The following is a 19307-nucleotide window of genomic DNA, read 5'->3' as shown; positions in this document are numbered from 1 at the left end:
ATAGTTGTATAACAAATGCTGACCAGTAGTGATGTTATATGCCAATTTTTGATCTCATGGACTAGATTTTCTGGTTACATGCATACTGATAATAGACAATTAATAAAACGGAAGTTGTCATGAATCAGCTTTTGTGATTACGTTTACCTAGTTTCCATCTGAAAATACAAATGCCAATTTAAGATAACTTGTAAGCCAGCATCTATAAATGCATAAGAAAACTGTAAAGAAGGCTTACTTGAATCCAGGAGTCTTGATAGTTTGGAGATCTTGGTTCAGGAATTTGTTTTATTCTTTCAATTCTCCCCTTTGGTGCTGGAATTAGGAACTGATTCTAAAGCTTCATAGTGCCCATACAAGGATATGGGCACCATGAGCCCATAATCACGGGTTTCATCAGAGATAAGTAGAAAAGTGTAGATAAAGGTGGCTGCTGCTGGTGACAATTTGAGGAGTACAAGTCTTGTTTTGAAAGTTTGTTCTTTTTTTACTCCTTCAGCAACCCTAATCAACCAAGGTTGTTACTGTGCAACACTGAAACATAAACACTCAGATTTGGGCCTGCAATCCACTCTGGAGTTCCTTGCTGGGTACATTGAAAATGCCTAACCAGATTTTCCAGCCGGAGGAGTCTGTAGGGTATAGTCAAAGCAGTCAAGATGGTGTGATGATTTAATGAAAACTCTGCCTGTGACACCCATAAAAAAAATGAGTCAAGCTTTGCCCCATTGCAGACACTGTATTGATTTTTAAAAACCATACCCTAGAATGCCTTCTACGTCTAGTCAGGTATTACTTATTCCTTGTGAGCATTTACCTGAATTGATTCTTACCTAAAAATCCATTTCTCTCCCTGCTTCTTCCCATTTTTTCGTAATTCTGGAAGGGACTGTAAACTCCCCAACCCAAACAGTTGGGAATCTACGGAGATTTTCAGTCATCCAGGTCATGGTTGTCCTCCTTTTTCAAGAGGCAACTTGTACTTTTTGGTTGGGAATTAAGCAAACAGTTGGGAATTAAGCAAATCTGAAAAGCAGCCATTTGGGAAGGCTTCATGGAGAAAGATGTTTCCTATAAGTCCCCTTATACCTGTGCATAGTGGTGGGATTCAAGTAATTTAACAACCGGTTCTCTGCCCTAATGATTTCTTCCAGCAACCAATTTGTCAAACTGCTCCGAAAGTTAACAACCGGTTCTCCCGAAGTGGTGCGAACTGGCTGAATCCCACCACTGCCTGTGCACCTTTTTCTTCACTATACCATGATAACTGATGTTTTGTAGTGCAGTCCTTCCTCCTCTTGTTATCAATCCTCCAGGACCTTAAATAAGGTCCTGCCTAATACCCATTTGCAGCTTCATCTGAAACATTCCCTTACTCCCCATTTTATTCAAATCCTTCAACTTAAGCTTCCTTACACGCCTGCAGAAGATCCATCCAAGGTATTCCTTCTTCCCAGGCTAAAATTCTCTCTTCCTCGCTCCCGTTCAAAACTCCGTCCCGCGTTTTCTTTCCTACCCGATGTATTGTCAACGCCTCCCAGGTGTATCCGTCACTTCTGGAATCCGCTCCGATTTTTCCCTCCCGCCTTCCTAGCCCCGAATAGCACTGGCTGGCTCGCCGTTGCCTCCCGGTCCTTAGGGAGCAGAGCGAGAACCGTTCGCTTCTTCGTCAAGCACCCCGGCTAGTAGTTCCGGGCTCTGTGGCTGAGGGTCTCGCGCGCAAGGGGCTCGTGAGGGATCCGCTCGCACGCTCGCTGCCGTCGATCGCCTCCGGCCTAGAGCCCCCCCCCTCCTCCGGCTCCCTCTTTCTTCTCCCTCCCCCCTTTCAGTCACCTTCCTTTTTGCATCCACTTCCCCCTCTCGCCTTGCCCGAGCGGGTCCGCCGGGAGGGGGCGTCCACCGCAAGAAGAGAACGGGGGAAGAAGAGCGCGTTTTGCCTCGGGGAAGGCAGCGGGGCAGCTGGAGCGCTCGCTCCACGGGGAGACACAGAGGGCGGGGGTGGGGGCGGCTGGTCTGAAGCTAGCGGTGGGGAGGCCAGAGCTGTGCCCGGCCGCCTTAGAGCCCCAAGCCCGGACCCCCCATCCCCTGATCTCCTCGCGGTGGGGTGCTGGTGGGGAGCGCGCGCGTGCTTGCTTGTCTGTGTGCACCGCGGCGGGGGAGCAGAGGAGAGACGGGCAGAGCAGGCAGACGGAGCCCCCACCCCGCCGCCGCCGTCGCCCTGCGCTCGCGCGGGTGAGTGTGTGACAGGGGGGTGGATCTTGGTTCGTTTGCCTCCGCCGGCTCCAAAATGCCCAGCCTGCTTCGTTCGGATGGCTATATTTCAAGATTTCCTTTGGCAAAGCTAGGCGAGGGGCATCGCCTTGTGGAGGCGTCCGCCAGTGACATCTCATCGGTGGAAGGAGGGCTTTGATTTGGTCCTTCTCTTCCTCCCTCCTCTCCCCCCCTCCCCAACCACCTCTTTCTCCCATCTGCTATTTTCCGAGGGGGCGGCTGCAAACAAACAAACAAACAAAAAAAAAATAGGGACATAGTCGATTGATAAGAGACGCCCCCTTCCCTTTCTTTCTTTCTTGCCCGCCCCATTTAACTCGCCGGCCCACCAGGGGCAAAAACAATCCGAAATCCGGACGCGTCGTTCTCAGTGTGTGTGTGTGCGCTCGCCCTCCCTTTCCCCCCCCTCCCCAGCTTCTCTGAAATTGACGCCCCAAGGGGGAGCGATCGGAAGAAGATCGAGATCACGCATCCGATTGCCTCGTGTTTCCTAATATCTGCGGGGGTTCGAGCCCTGCCATTCCGGTGGCAGGGATGGATTAGAGATCTCTGAATGGAGGAACCCGAGAGGACTGGATCGCAGAAGGTAAGGAGAGGGAGGCTCGCTTTCGCGGGTGTATGTGTGTGTGTGTTGTGGGAGGGGGGGTGTTGCGCGCGGGGTTGGTGTGTTGGTGGAAATTGAACGGTACTCTCTCCTCGCTCCCCTCCCATTCATCAGTGACTCTATTGGCTTCGGACACCTGAAGAAATCGGATAGATGGCGAGTCTATTTGCAAGAGGGCGCTGGTAGTGTTTGGCAAAATGATGGTGATGGTGGTGGTGGTTGTTATTACGGGGGAGAAAATGGGATATTAGCGCCATCGTTACCTGAGCTTTCTTCTTGCTCTCTCTGCCCCCCCTCTCCGCCCTCCCCCCTTTGGATACTGCTGGACCTGGTTGTTTGATAAGCGTCTCTCATGAACTGGCTTGCTTTGCGCCGTGAGACTTGAACGGGGGAGGGGGTGTTGCTGACTGAACTATGAGGCTGAGAGGAAGGGACCATTTCCTCCCTCCTTCTTTCTACCTCACCCCCCCTCTCCCTTCATTTTCTCTGGAGATTTGCGATCTAGTCGGGGGTTTTGCAAGCGAGGGTCCTTTTCGCCTACGGGTGAGGCGGCCGCCTATCCGCCGTTCGGTTTCTGTGATGCCCAAGACAAAGCCCTCTGCAAAAAAAAAAAAAAAAATTATCCTGCTCCTCGTCGCCGGTACTGCGGTATTTCCTCCCCCTCGATTTTGTATATATGTTGGGGGGGGGGGGAGAGAGAGAGAGAGAGAGAGAGAGAGGAAAGGAAATTGCCGTCAAAATACCGTAATGCACAAAGAGGAGGGTAGGGCAGTTTCTGGCGATCTTTTTTTCCTCTAGTCTTATTCTTCTCTTCCCCGCAGCTCGTCTCCGGGCTCATTTTGCTGCAGGAGAGGGGGAAAAGGGACCCGGTTTAGCATCGCGGCAACGGTCCGTTTCTTGTAATTATCCCCCGCCCCAAATTTCTCTGATACGTGTCTATATGCAACAACCAGGTTTTGAAGGAAGAGGGGTGGCGAGCATACAAGCGCGCGCGAATCTCGCCCCCCCTCCCCCCCCCAAGTACAGTTTCAAGATGGGGAGGAGAAGGATGCAGGCAGAATGGTTAATTGGGAATGCCGGGAATGGGGGAGGGCATGGGTTTGTTGTGATGTGGTCTGGAGCTGTGCCATCCACTCCCCCTCGGTGCCTACCCCACCCTCAATACATTTCTCTAGGGGTAAGTGGATGTGCCCCTTACTTCACCTTAGGCCAGGCCTTCCCTAAGCAGCTCCCTTATGGCCGCCAAAGGATCCCCGGAGCTGAAAATATGGCTGTGAATCTAATTCCGTAGCAGTGGGGCCTGATCTTGATCTGTCCACAGAAAGGTTTTCAGTGAACGGTGAATGTGAATGCCACACGCGTGCGCGTGCACGCACACACATTTTGGTATCTTGTATAATATCTCCTAATTGTCTCTGCCCCATAAGAAAGAAAGGCTGGCAAAGAAATAGGGGGCAGGTGGGCTGTCTGGAAGAAACTTGGATTGAAATTATTGCATCCGCTCAAGTCTATTCTCCCCCACTCCCTCCCCTCATCAATTAGCTGACAACCATGATTATTAGACTCGCACTGATTTTAGGATGGGAGTGGAGATGGGATCAAATTATCTCTGCCCCCCCCCACTCTTTCCTCCATCATTATTCCCAAAATTAGGTTGACAGAGATGGTAGATTGATTGCTGCAACACAGTTTGATTTAAAATTCTTTGCAGGGCTGAGAAATAAGAAGGAGGAGAGTAGATTCAGTTTTACGGTGCCCTGAGTTCTTCTCTAATTTGGTGAATATAGTCTGTGGAGTTGTAATTTATTAATGTTTTTAAGTGTTGGAAAATGAAATGGCTGGGAAAAGGGGCTATGTGTGTTTCTATGTTTAGGAGGGATTGGCTAGAATGATTGGTAAAAGGTAAGGGTGAATACAAATGTCAATAAACCGAAAGAAATGTAGATAAAGAGGAAACAGAAGCTCAGAAAAAGAAATGGTTAGAAATCATGCTGCCTTCCCTTCCCTCTTCAAATTTATTATGCATAAACCTCTCCCCCACTCCCCAATTTCCTCTGGTAGCTTTCTGCTTTCGGTGGCAATTGAATAGTCTCCCTCCCTCCCTCCTCCCCCCCCCAACTTGTGAACCATACATGTCTTTTCTCAGCATTGGCTTGCTTGGCAAAGGTGAGGAAACTGGAAGGTGTCAAACAATGGTTCTTTGGGGAATATCAGCAGCCCACAAGGGTTATTAAAAGGGAAAGTTGGCACCAGGAACCAGAAGCTGGCCTTGCTTTTTCTGAAATCTCCAAGTTGGGGAGATAAGATAAAAGGGATAAGAAGAACATCTTCTGTTAAATATCTTCAATTCTGCCTTGAATCCTCTCTAGCTCCCTTCTCCCCTCTGCCTGTCCAGTCTAACCCTGATGCCGATGTTTGCCTCCTATTGCTTGGAAGACTCATGGAAGATAATGTAGAGCATCCTTATCACCTTTTTGATACATCAGATTGTACCCAGTACCCACCCATCTAGGCTTGAGGGAGTGTTGTCTTGGAAAAGTGGGGCACCAGTCCATTCCTGTTGGAGCATTTTTGCAAGGTAGGGGGAGGAGAAGGCAGAGAAAGCCAGTGTGGCTTTAACAGCTTCAGAGAATCTGCAGCAGCAAAACTAAAGGCAGGATACTATAAACAGTGAGAATTTAAACCTATTCCTTTTTTCTACAACAAGAATAACAATGGTTTATGGTCTCAGTGCTGAGACAGGAATATCATCTGTTTAATAGGATTACAAAGATTTTTGGGGGGAAACCTTCCAGGATCCATTACTATTGAATCTACTGCTAATGAATACTGTTGCCTTTGGATCTGCCATTCAGTTTAATAATTGGGTACCCAGGAAGTTCTTCCTGGAATTCTTCTCTGAAAATTGGATGTGTTTCATATAATTGTGGTTGTTTAGAATTAACCTTACACTGGTCAAACAGTGTTCATTAATTACAACCATGAATTCCGTGTAATTTTCTTGAAAAGAACATACAATCTTTCATGTTAAGCTTGCTTATGGGTCAGGTAAACCACAGCAGCAAAATATGGGATTGGGACACTGTGGCTGTGATTGCACCAGCTAAACCAATGCAGCCATTCCTTCCTCAGTTAATTAACTCATGGTTCCATTCCAGTACCATACAATGATGAGGGCAGAATCTGTTAGTTTTTTCAACTCAGGGATATGGTGTGTGTACACATACATACACATACACACATATACATCATATAAACATATATATCATTTACATATACATTACATACACACACACACTCTTCCTCCAAACAAGTGCATCTGCTGCCTTTCTTACTTTTGGGATGCATGCCTCCAGATTTATTACACCTATGGAACATTTACGGCATAAGCAAGCTTAGGAGTTTTGGAAGCAAATCTTAGGAGTTTTGTGCAAATGGATCAAGACCCCTGCTTGGTTTCATTTTCCATGAATCAATAAAGATGGATTTCCTGGTGGATGGATGTAAATTGGCATTATTCTCTTTGAACGCAGGGGCACTATGCTGCTTAACATCAGCTGGAAGTATGCAGCCTTTTGCCAAACACATTTGTGCTGTGGCTCTTGTGGTATATTCACATTCTGTGGCAGATTCTTCACTTATATGAGTCTATGACGTTTGCCTAGAGCTAGGATACTTTTTTTTTTAAAAAAAAGAATCCTGTCTTCTGAAATTGACCAGCAGCAGAAAAAAATGCCTCTGAGCAAAAAAGCTTTTCAATCAGATCTAAATCAACATCTCTCAGTATAGAGGCAACCTTGCCTTAGACATCTCAGCAGCTCCAAAGCTCAGGGGTTGTCTTGGATGTCTGCATCCTTGTCCATTTTGTACCAAGAACCACTAATGACTGGAAAAATTATTTCTTATGCTTGATCATGTGGGTTCCAGATTTCAAAATAATTCAGCCATTTGCAAGCTATTGAGTGCTTTGTTGAGTTAAAAAGTCTTGATTTGCCAAAGGAAATGGGAAGGCAGTTGGGTACCTAACTAAGGACTTGTGTTGCAAGCTAACCACTAGGTTTGACTGGGGGAACATTTTAAAATGTATTTTCTCTCTCTCTCCCTCCCTCCCTGTCTCTCTCTCTCTCTCTCTTTGTGTGTGTGTGTGTGTGTGTGTGTGTATGAGGGAGAGGGAGACCTTCACTTACCTAATATATACAGGATTTCTTTAAAAATGTTGTATTTAAGAAGTCAAGAAATGGGTAGGTATCTCAAGCTGTGTTACCTGTTCCTTCTTTGAGGGAGGGGATAGGTATATCCCTAGAGACTCCCTGTGTAGTGCTGAATATATTCGTGTTCTGTCATCTGTGCTCTGAACATTCATCTCTGCCTGTATGGTGAATGCAACCCTATTCTCTTATACATAATTATGCCTGTGTATTCTCACATGTACACATACTTTCTCTTTTGTTATATTATCTTCTTTGATGGGACACCCAGTCTTAGCAATTTTAAACAATATGTTGAGGATGATTAGGTGAGGGCAGTCAGCTGAACATTGTTTGAGGTGAAGCAGATTTTAGATTCTTTTCCATTGCTTTTATGCCCTTTATCATTTGTGTTAGCATTGTGTTAACAAACAAACCCCTGTGCCTGTCTCCCATACCAGAATCCTTCAATGGAGCCAGTGCCATTATTAGAGAACTGCTGGAACCCCAGTTTGGTCTAGTGGTTAAGGTAGCAGGCTCGAAAGTGGGAGACCGTGAGTTCTAGTCTCATGGAAGCCAGCTGGGTGGCCTTGGGCCAGTTTCTCTCTCTTCACCCAACTCAACTCATAGAGTCGTCATTGTGGTGAAAATAGGAAGAGGATTGTGTACTGGATATGTTTGCCACCTTGAGTTATTTGTAAAAATGAATAAAGGTGGTATACAAACAAATAAATAAATCTGGAAGAATCAATATTGAAATCTTCCAAAACCATCTTAAAAATAGCCAGAATCCATTGTTTTGATTTCCAACAATACCCATAGAGGTACTGCAGTGGAAGCAGTATGGGAAATGGTGGTTAAACTTACAATTTAGACTATCATTGTCCCTTCATAGCTGATGATGCCTATGAGTTGCTTATTACTAAGCCAGGGAAACCAGGTTAATTGTTTTTGGTAGGAGAGAGGGTCTGTTTGAAGGCTTCTTTTGTCCAGGACCTTCTCAAACCTCATGCTGTTTTTCTTTTCCAGCATTTAGTCATGTTTCCTTGTGTGCACATGCTGAAAAGCTATCGCCTTTCACTATAAATGCTTAGGCAGTGTCAAATTTCCATGGAGGATTTTTACTTTTCATAGAAAGGGTATACGGTAATTCTTTCCTGATTGATATTCAAGCCCTCCTAAGGGACTATTAAATTACCTAGAAAGTTGATTAGAACCAAGGCTGTCTAAATTTCAGGCATACTCTGAGCTGGTATGATAAATCATCCAACCATAGACTTTTGGCATCTTGACATGCCTCTTTGACCATTGTATTATTTGTAGTAATAGTTCTAAGTACTATAAAGCATTACAGGCATAACTCGGAGATATTCCAGATCACTGCAATAAACTGAATATCACAATAAAGCAACTCGCACAAATCTTTGGATTACCCAATGTATATAAAAGTTATGTTTACAGTATACTGTAGTCTACTGTGTGCAATAAAGTGTGCAATAGTATTATGTCTAAAAAAAAACAATGTGCATACCTTAATTAAAAAATATTTTATTGCTAAAAGTACTAATCATCACTTCAGTCTTTAGCAAATCATTGTCTTTTTGCTAGTGGAAGTCTTGTTTAAAAAAATACAATATCTGTGCTGTGTAATAAAGCAAAGCGCAATAAAACAAGGTATGTCTGTACAATGAATTTCTGTTCGTCATTGAAAAGTCCCTTCTGCTTATTCTCATTTCACATCTTAAAAATATTGTACCTGTGTATGAGCTAAGTTATCCATCTTTGTGGCTGAGCCATGAAAATTCAGACTTCATCCTGAAAGCCTACATCTCTTCTATGCTTGCTTCCTTTAATCTTCTCTAGCCCTATGCTTAGTCTTCTGCTTCTTCAAACCTTGGTAGCACCCTCTTAAAATCTTGCAGATTGGGAAAGTGGAAACACTTATCCATTGTATTGGCTTTGATAGCATCAGAACGTTCCTCAGCAATCACTTCTAGTATAATATCCTCCCATTCATGATGTCTATTACCACTAACCTATCAGCTGGTTGGTGCTGATAAGAGTTGTAATCTAAGGTCCTCAGCCACCCTTCTGTGGCTCATCTGCATCCCCGCTGGATATTTTACCACTGATCAATGATTTTTTAATTTAATGTTTGCATCTTACCATATTGGTACTCCTATACAATATCTATCCTGAGTACAAGAATTATTCAGCTTAATAAGGCTTTGTTACGACTTTCAATCCTATGAAAGAACTTTAACTTTTGCAACATCAGTGCAGACCTATAAGGAGTGGAATCACAATATCCCCTTTTTGGTCTATCTATATAAAAACACCCTTGATTAGCAAACCATATTGTTGTAAGTCATTTGTTAACTGCTAACACATTTACATTGTCTAGTTAACTATACCTATTCCACACTCTCTGTGCATCTCTTCAGGCAAACCATAAAATTATTTCAAGTCAAAAGATTATTTTTTAACAAGAGGATAGTTGTTACTCCAAGAAGAAGAAAAGAAACGTATGAGTGTTCATTTGCATGTGTTGACTATCATGCTATCATGCATGCAAAATTAAAATGGCCTCTTCTCTGGTGTGTTTAGAAGCACACCTGGTTCAGCACAATTGAAATTGAAGTTGTGCAGACTCTAATGATAATTGATTGGTAGAATATTGGTGAAAACTGAATAGAAAGCAAGTGTTGAATAGCCAAGATTCAAGATCTGGATTAGGAATCTGAGGGAAATGTTATTTAAGGGGAAGAGAGTTGTAAAAGATTCCCTACGAGCAAAACTGGAATCTGTATTTATTTACTATGTTATTGGAACCCAAAGAATCCTGAAGAACATGTACTTAAAAAGTGTTCAAAAGGATAGACATGCACTGACAATTAAGCAGGGTGGATTTGATTTAAATCGAGTTGATTTAAATCACAATTTAAATCATGATTTAAATCACTAGTAAAAAGGCTTGATTTAAATCAACTCGATTTAAATCATAATTGTTAAAGAGCAACTGTCATCTCTGCTACTCCTTTGACCCACTGTTGACTCACCGATAGTCCCAGTGTTGCAGAATATACAGCCTCATGCTATATAACTAAACTCCATTTCATGCTGAATAAACTAAATTATTTATGTATCTTAAATAGAAAACTATCTTACGATAGATTTTTACCCCAAAAGTTTTTTATTAAAATAAATTCGATAAAAATTAAAAAAATCCGATTTAAATCAAAAAAATCCGATTTTTTTTTATTTTTTAAAAAAAATCATTGATTTTTATCCACCCTGCAATTAAGACCTGGATGCTTTCAAGCCCATGACAAAAATCCATTTATACCTTTATCCCAGGCTTTCTGTTTCAGAAGCCTAATTTAACATATGTGTAAAGAAAACCTCTTTGCTGTTAATATATGACAATTGGAAATCAGACACTCTTGCAAATTGCTTAGAGCTAGGAGTAGATTTACAATCAGTTTGTGGCTGTCCCTGTCCCAGAAACTAGAAAAAAAATTGAAGCATTCAGCTTGAAAGAAAGGGGATTATGGAATAATGGAAGGTGGACTCTACTCCAAAAGTACATCCAAAGGTAATCCTTTAGATTATTTGGCAAGTGTAAGTAGTAGATAGTCCCAGAATTCATGGTCTGACTTAGGCTATTTCTAGCACACTGGATGTCATGGTTAAAATATCCTTCTTGTAAGAAATGCCAAGCCATATTCTCTGTCTTCCCTTGAGAATGGGTTAGGTTCTTGTTTACCGATGGACAGAATAAAAGAGTCCATTATGAGTGAGGCTAATTAACAATGATATCTCCACACTTGTGAATGTAGATCATGAACCATATTCATTTAGGCACTTTGCTTGATATGCATAGACTCACACCATTTTCTCAATCATTATTATTCCCATTAACCCTTGGGGTTTCCATTAGTTTTGCCCCCTGATTTTTAAAAGTGAAAGCTCCCACTCCTAGTGCTCTGATATTGTTTCACATTTTGATTCTTGCACTTTTTCATATCTCAAGACCCCAACCTTAATTCTCACCCTGTAGAAGATCTTATGGTTCTCCACAGTGACATTGTACTATGAGATTGCCTTTACCCTTCTTATCCTATTAGCTAATGCTTCCGTTTCAGTAGTAGAAAAAGTGCTCTATATAGAGGCAACCCACTGAGGGTAGGGGAGGTCCTCGTGCTGCACACTCTAGCAGCTGGCAAAAATATGTCTCAGCATTTACCTTATTTTCCACTTCTCATCCTTTTTGTATCCTCAGCTGTGTAGTTTTGCAATGGTGTTTCATTAGTGGATCAAATTGGCTGCCAAAGCATAGTGTAGAGGGCAGTTTGAGATTTGCTCCTATCTTTTATATAGTGGCAGTGCTGGCTAATGGAGAAGTCATGGCGGTAATTCTGTTTCTGGAAGATCTTGTTCCAGAAGAGTTGGAACGGGGTGTTGAGTTGAGTTCGGGGTGATAATAAGAATAAAAAGATAGGTTTTTGCTCACTATTGACTTAAAGCACTACCCACTCATCTTTGAGGTAACATACACCCTGAGAAATGCTGCCCATAAAATTTATTATACCCATTGCCAATCTCTGTCCTGCCTATTGCATTGGTTTTGAGTCAATGCCAAATAATGTCCTCATGGTGGAATGTGGCACTCATTATGGGCAAGTGATTTGGTTTTCTCTTCTTGGTTTTGCTGCCATCCTTTTTCTTCTTCTTCTTCTTCTTCTTTTTAATTTATTTAAAACAATACATCAAAAAAAAAGAAATAGTCAAATAAATGATCGCGACAGGAACTTTGCTCGAAATTTTAAAAAGATAGGGAACAAGATGGTATTAATTTGAATCAGCATGATCTGGACAATATCATTCTAGGAAAAGAGGACAAAATGTTATCAAGGATATATAAACTTTTAATAGACTATTGGATAGGGGATGAAATAGTTAAAGACTTTATGATTGCCTGGGGGAGAAATATTGGCTATCCAATTGATATGACAAAATGGGAAGAAATCTGGCTTAAACATATGAAATTCCTGTGGGCAACATCATACAAAGAAAATGTGTACAAGATGCTGTATACATGGCACCTTCCACCTGCTCATCTTTCTAAAATGCATTCAAATCTCTCACCAAACTGTTGGAAGTGTGGGGAGATTGGCACCTATTTCCACATGTGGTGGACGTGCTCCAGGACGACTGAATTCTGGAAAATTATACAGGCATGGATCATGGAAATCACAGGTTATAACCTAATTCTGAAACCAGAGTACTATCTACTGAACATCAGGCCAGACAACATAGGCACAAATATATGGTGTCTGTGTGTATTTATCACCACGTCAGCAAGAATATGTTTCACCCAACATTGGAAGGGGAAAGACCTGCTGGCTGAAGATTTGATTTTGGAGAAAATTTTGGATTATGCGGAAGCCGACAGACTGACTAAAGCATTGAGAGATCAAAAGGACTCCGTATATTTCTAATGTTGGGACAAATGGTACGTTTGGTTGAACAACAGACGCCCAAAAAGTCAAGTATAACCAGGATTATGTTTAATATATGTTAAATCTGACTGAAGCCTACATACTGTAGAAAGTGTAAATATCATGTAAAGCTGCCATCCTTTTTCAACACATCACCAGCTAGTGAGGAAAACAACCAACTCGCATTGCAGTAGGAACCAAGCGGCGTTTCTCAACTTAAATGAATATCAAGCAAATCTATTATGCAAAGACGCCAGGACAGAAATAGCCCCACATTTGGGAGCTATAGATTTTGTAACTACTTAGTTGGTCCTGGAGTTCAGGAAATGCGAAGCCAACCAGCTGCTAGAGAACCACTCTCTTACTTCATCGGAAGTGAGGCCAGCAGAGGAAAAGAAATGACTGAAGGTGTCAAAAACAGGAGACCTGGAAAATCAGCCACAAAATTTTTCTGAACAGTATAATGAAGAAAAATGGGGCTGCTGCATCTGAAGGTAAAAGGTATATCAATTAAAGCAGATTAGAATAAACACTGCCTCTCTTCTTCCTCTGACTAAATAGCGCAATTGTGCTCTTCTCTCCTTTATCTTGTCAGATACCTGGAGAGAAGTTGGTGTAAAAAAAGAAGAGAAGTAGTGAGATGAGGGACACCTTGATGTTGTTGCTGGGAGATGTTAGGACAAGGGGGAAAATACTAATTTTAGATCAATAGAACTAGGGGCAATGAAAAGTTGTCTCAGTTAAAGGCTAGGAACTAGATAAGGGCAATGCTGGGAGAAAATTGGTGTTATCAGGACATGATTGCATCTTGATTAAGTGCAAATGGGGAGAGAGCCTATTATATGAGGACTGTTCCCCATCTGAAACTAAATTATAAAGCAGAGGAATTCGTTCAGTAGCTCTTTTATAGGAACAGGCAGTTTTATTTTTCTGAAATTGTTAAATGTCCACTACAATGTAAGATTTTAATCCACTTTTAGAGTCTGGGTATTTTAAAAAAAATAGCCTCTTCTGCTGATCACATTAAGTGTAGCTGGTTGCATTTGTTTCTCCAAAATAAAACTGAGCAGTGTTCATGAGCAATTTCTTTTAATACTGAAAACAGGTACTTGCCAGAGCTCTTCATGCATAAATATTGAAAGTAAAAAATGTGAAAGACAAGATGGTAGGAAGAATAAACCCATGTCCTAATTTTTGCCTCCCACTCTCTCCTCTTACCCAAAGCAAGAGCCTTGGTGGCACAGCAGACTAAAGTGCTGTTAAGTAGCACCAGCTGCTTGCAATTACTGCAAGTTCAAATGTCACCAGGCTCAAGGTTGACTCAGCCTTCCATCCTTTTGAGGTAGGTAAAATGAGGACCCGGATTGTGGGGGCAATAAACTGACTTTGTATAAAAAAGAACACCGCTTAGGGGCCCCCGAAAGCCTTACTAAGCAGGTATATACAAAAGTATGAAGACTATTGCTTAACGCATTGTAAGCTGCCCTGAGTCTCCGGAGAAGTGCGGCATATAAATCGAACCAATAAATACAATAAATAAATCTGTATCTTATTTATTTTGTATTTGTTTTATGTGGGTGGAGTGATGGGTAGATATATAAACTGTTCCTTTGTAGAAAGTTTTGTGCTTCTGATCCAATATGAATTCTACTTAGAGTTATTCATTCCTTTAGGTGAGATTCTGGTTTATTGCAACAACCTTTCTTGGAGAAATCATATAATTCAATATGTTCTTTCCATTTTTGCTTCAAGAAGAATTTGATCTTGATGCATGTACAAAATTGGCATTGTGGATGTGAATTGTCTCCATACACAATAAATTTTCTCATATGAAAATTGCTCAGTGTATTTTAATATATAAATAATAAAAAGTAGACATAACATTTGTGCCCCCCTGTCCCACAATTAGGGGGCTGTGTGGGGAGAAAATGTTGCCAATTTGACTTTTCATGCTTACCTTGAAGAAGGCGGTGCGAGACAGAAGGGCATGGAGAGTTCTGATCCATAGAGAAGCTAAGGGTCAGACACAACTGAATGGCTGATAATGAAATATACATTGTTCTAAATATATAAATCAAGACCAAGATAGATGTTAGCTGTATTGGCAGTTATATGCTCAACGTGATGTTATTTCTGCAAAAACACCAAGTGGCTATATTCCATTCACACTAAGCAACATACATCTTTTTCCCACCTCTTTTTCTACCTTCCTTCCAATCCACACTCTCTTTTTCTTAGCACTTTCCCCACCCATAGTTCTCATTCCGTTTTCTGATAAGGCAGCAGTTAATTGATAAATGGACAGTGATGTGACTATGTGATAAATGGTGACAGCCAAATTGGGGAGAAGCATTCTAGGTTAATCTGATCAAAGGCCTGGAGTGTTTGGGAAAAGTTCAAACCAAGCTTTTGTCCAAAGCAACACATTTCTGCAGGAGGTAAGAGGAGAGGTCCTTCTTTGCTGAAATTCTTGCTTAGAAATTTTGAGGATGAAGAAAATGATATAGGGCTCAAAAACCAACTCTATACATCTTTGACAAATAGCAATTCAGTTAAATAGTTCTTCAGAGCTTAATCCAGGAACTGGCAAGCTGGTGATCCCAAGCTGTTTCAGATTTCAACTCTCATTACCTCCAGCTAGCATGATAATCAGTAAATGATTGTGGGAAGAGTAGTTTAAAATATCTTCCTCTTAGTTCTTTTTCAGGAAATGAAAGTGGTGGGCTTTGGAAGGGGATGGGCCCATTACGTTCAAAGTTGCTTTTCCATAAAACATTCTTGCTTCTTCTGAGTCTTAATACCGTAGGTGATCTTGAATAGGACCCAGGATCCTTGACATTCAGCTCCATTGCTCTACAGTCAATGGAATAGAGCCTCTTACATTTGTTTCATTCCGCTCTTATGTGTGATACTATGAGGGTCATTGACTGAAAACTGTAAAGCCAAACTGTAAACATTGACTAAGTGTTCCCAGGAATGGTCCCTGCAGGAGCTATGGAGATTAATGAGCATTAATTATCTCCTGGCTGCCTGTCACCAGGGGATCTCAATACACCTTGCAGACGGGACTGAACAGGCTCAGAGAGACAGAGAAGGGGAACTTTATTAAAGCTTTGTTTTAATAACCCCTTCTATCTCCTACTTCTAACCTTCTCTCAGAAGAGCCTTGGCTTTCGGAAAACCTCAGCCTTTTCAATATAATGTCTATCTTCTTTATGGCAGTAGCTCTAGTTTACCATAACTGTTCTTAATTTTTCATTAGAGTTGCTTTGTAATGCCACTTTCCATATTGAATTGTTCATAGGGACACTATTTGGATTATACCCTGTGATAAATATATTTAAGCACAGTATGCCATCCATATCTTCCAGAACAACTGGTTTGTCGTAATATAGCTGCTAAAATGATACATTTTAGTGCAAGCTATCTGAAGCAAAAAGTGTAAAATGCTGCACAGCAATCTGTTTTGGCAATCAATATAAATAATTAGTATGACAGGAAGAGAAGGGGAGATGGAATCCCATATTTTGATGCAGAAGGGTACAGCTTTGATCCAAGGCATCTCTAGTTCAAAGATCAAGGAGCAGGTAATGAGAAAAGGCTGGATCTACGATCTTGGAAATCCATGGACTGAATTCACAGATGATCATCCTCTGGGTATTCGCTCTCACTTTACTGAGATTTATTTATTTTAAAATTCTTTAATTTAATTAAAAAAAAATGTGAAGGTAACTTTAACGGAAGCATTGGTCTGAAATGTAAATGGATACAACAATGACTATGGGCCCTAGATGTTTGCAGCCCAGTGCTTGAATTGCATTCTGATAAATTAATGTTTTGTAACTTGCCACACATTCCAGGGCTACCATTTGCTGAGACTTCTGCTAACTAGTTTAGCTGTCAAAATTCCAAATAGTCCTCCTTACCCTAAATTTTAGAGATCTCTCCACTAAAACATTGTGGTTATAGTTTAGATGTATGAATCCAACCATTGTGATTTGTAAATCATGGTATAGGTCTTAGTACCATGCTGATATGTGGCAATCCTGCAAACTCCTAAAATGAGAAATTTGTATAGCATACCACAAATAATATAATGATTTCACTTAAGATTGGGCAAGAAATAAATAGACCATTTGGCTTAAGATACATAGCTTTCTGCATACTTTTTTGAGCTAGTCTTAGTTTTATTAGTCTTATTGGTAATTTGTCCATCTTTAATTTTTTTTTTCATAAAAATCTGTCTTAAGTTAAAGAGCTAAACTTCAGAGTATACGTCAAATCACTCATATAAAATATGTGATCAAGCAATTACTGCTAAAATATATACATCTGCTGGGCTCAAGGACAAGTCATATATTATATATATAATATTTTACTGCAGGATAACACCGAGTCTCCTAAATATGTAGTCACATCTCACTGAAAGACATACATGCGTACTGTTTTCTGAAAGGAAACTCCCACACATGGGCTCCTACCCTTCACTTGCTACCCTATGGATGAATTGTGTGATTACAAGAACAGCTGATAGAGTAGCAGCGAAATTGGAGATGGCTACTAGTCATGATCACTCAGACTTCAAAAGATTAAGAGCTTAATTGCATGGCAGGATGTGACATTATGTCTTGCTGCTGGGTGACGGAATAATAATCCTATTTTTCCCCCCAAGATACTTTCTTGCTTTTAGCAAGCACTGGTGGCTACCTCTTCTTTCACAAAGGGAATGCAGGGGTTGAGCAAGCATACAAATGAAAAAGCCTTAGAAAGCCAGGGGGTGATGGTAGTGCAAGAGGTGGAGCTACTACATCCCCCTGACTTCGCCTGGTGTCCAAACAGCAGGAAGAAGGTGGGGATACAGCAATATATGTATGACTGAATGCATACACTGAACAAAACCAGCTTGTTACAAGCCTACCACCAGCAGTCTCCCCTTCCTCCTCAATGTAGTGCCATGGTGTGCTGACTCCTTTCATTTGGGAGCAAGCCATCACTTGAGGAATCTGTCATTCAGTTCTTTTCTAGTCCATCATATGAATACCATAAATAGGGCATGAGCATAATAGCATGTTCCCACCTGTGTTTCCAAGCAAAGCGGTACTGAAGAATATGTATGGGTCTTCATGTCAGTCTTGATTCCTGTTAAAGTGACTGGACAAGTCATTGCAGCTTTCGGGACAAGATTTTGGAAATGGGTTGCCCTTGCCTCCTTCTTAGGGCTGAGAGAGAGTGACTGGCCCAAGGCCATCCAGGTGGCTTTGTGCCTAAGGTGAGACTAGATCCCACGGACTCCATATTTCTAGCCTGGTACCTGAAACCACTACACCAAACTGCTTATCACTGAGGAATATACTGTCTCGAATATGGGAGATAATACTCTAGTCTAGGTCTAGGACATTGAACATGATTCAGAAAAGGTGTTTTTGACCTCAGGTGAACACTGCCCCTCTCTTTTATGCATTAAACTAACTTGGTACTTCCAGGCTTCCATACAGGCCTGGAAAAAAAAAGAGTCCAGAAGAATTCTTAAAGTGTTAATATATTTATCCAGGCTTCAGGAGAAGCCTGAAAAAAAAAGTTGGGCTGTTTTACTGAATCACACCAAGGTGCTGTGCTAATCTCAGGCCTGAAGCAATTCTTCCAAATCATTTTTGAAGTGTGTGCAGCTTTAATGAGTAGGAACCTCTTCCCTGAGTTTAAATAATCCCTTTTTAATGGTGTCCCAAGTTGGTGATCATCACTATTATCTTGTGGTAGCAAATCTCGCAGTTGAATTATGCATAGTTTGAAAAAGTGTAACTTTCTTTTTTATTTCCCTTGGACTCTTTAGATTCTAATATTATGTGAGCAAGAAGGAAAATACCTTCCTTTATTTTTCTACATACAATGCGGGGCATCTTTTCATATTTTATAAGTTGATGCTCTGCTTTATTGTTATTTTTTTTTTAAAAAAAGAAGGCCCTTGTGTTTTAGAACTGTTTACTCTTGGCTATGATCTGATCTTGAGCTTCATTTGGTCTGTATGACATTTTCCTCGAGGAGAAGGTGCACATGCTGCCATGAAGATGGGTCAACTTGATACAAACTAGCCTGTTCTCTGGCTTCTGTTTTCTTGAAATGACTGAATTGAAGCTTCCTGTTGTGAACGCTTTGGGTTCTGCTCTACATTTTTGGGCAACAGCAACAGCCTCTTTGACGGCATACAGGGCAAAAGGCCTGACCTCTGGAAATGAAATTTATGTTTGGCTGTTCTCCACATTAGAATTTGACTGGATGTCAGTGAGAGCAATTCTGGGAAGAGTCTATTGCACTGTGTTTCTAACTATCTGCGATCCTGTCACTCTTAATAAGATCACTCTCTTCCTGTCAATAATATCATTCATTGCTGAGACATAAGCACAGGGAGGGGAATGGGAGATGTCATTTCTTCCAACCCACTCACCAGTGAAATAATCTTTTAGTGAAGTAATATTCCACAGCAGGAGGAAATTCTGAGGACTAATTTGGATGAATAAAATATTTTAATAGGGTTGGAGATGACAATGACATGTAAGTTCTTCTAAAACACAAGAAAGGGGAAAGTTTCTTTTTTCCTCTCAGTCCCAGTTGTGATCAGTTCCCACATAGCCCTAATCAGTTCTTTCCGCTCCATAAGCACACCTCTAATCTGGCTATCTCTCCCCTACTCATTGGGTGAAAACTCCCTTAATGTTCTCGTTACATAACTCTTCCAACTTCATTTGT

At 41.4% G+C, this 19307-nt stretch overlaps 2 protein-coding genes across 12 annotated transcripts in view; one reads left to right on the top strand and one right to left on the bottom strand.

Moving 5' to 3' along the window:
• LOC148115439 (uncharacterized) overlaps positions 1-1566 on the bottom strand; it is a 94646-nt gene extending 93080 nt beyond the window's left edge. For 3 of the 5 annotated variants that reach the window (XM_087887325.1, XM_087887326.1, XM_087887323.1), the window contains exon 1: positions 239-1566. The gene's annotated coding sequence lies outside the window, so the exon portion shown is untranslated. The remainder of the gene's footprint in view (positions 1-238) is intronic. The other 2 variants (XR_015732520.1, XM_087887324.1) reach the window with 2 other exon arrangements.
• A 1108-nt stretch (positions 1567-2674) lies between these two features.
• ADGRL1 (adhesion G protein-coupled receptor L1) overlaps positions 2675-19307 on the top strand; it is a 142699-nt gene continuing 126066 nt past the window's right edge. For all 7 annotated transcript variants that reach the window (XM_087887318.1, XM_034407234.3, XM_087887322.1 and 4 more), the window contains exon 1: positions 2675-2857. The gene's annotated coding sequence lies outside the window, so the exon portion shown is untranslated. The remainder of the gene's footprint in view (positions 2858-19307) is intronic.

This window comes from Pantherophis guttatus, chromosome 2 (genome assembly GCF_059756535.1).
Source record: "Pantherophis guttatus breed Tessera chromosome 2, ASM5975653v1, whole genome shotgun sequence".
NCBI classification, from domain to species: domain Eukaryota; kingdom Metazoa; phylum Chordata; class Lepidosauria; order Squamata; family Colubridae; genus Pantherophis; species Pantherophis guttatus.
Note: the sequence above shows the minus strand (reverse complement) of the source record. Positions and strands in the feature narration are given on the sequence as shown.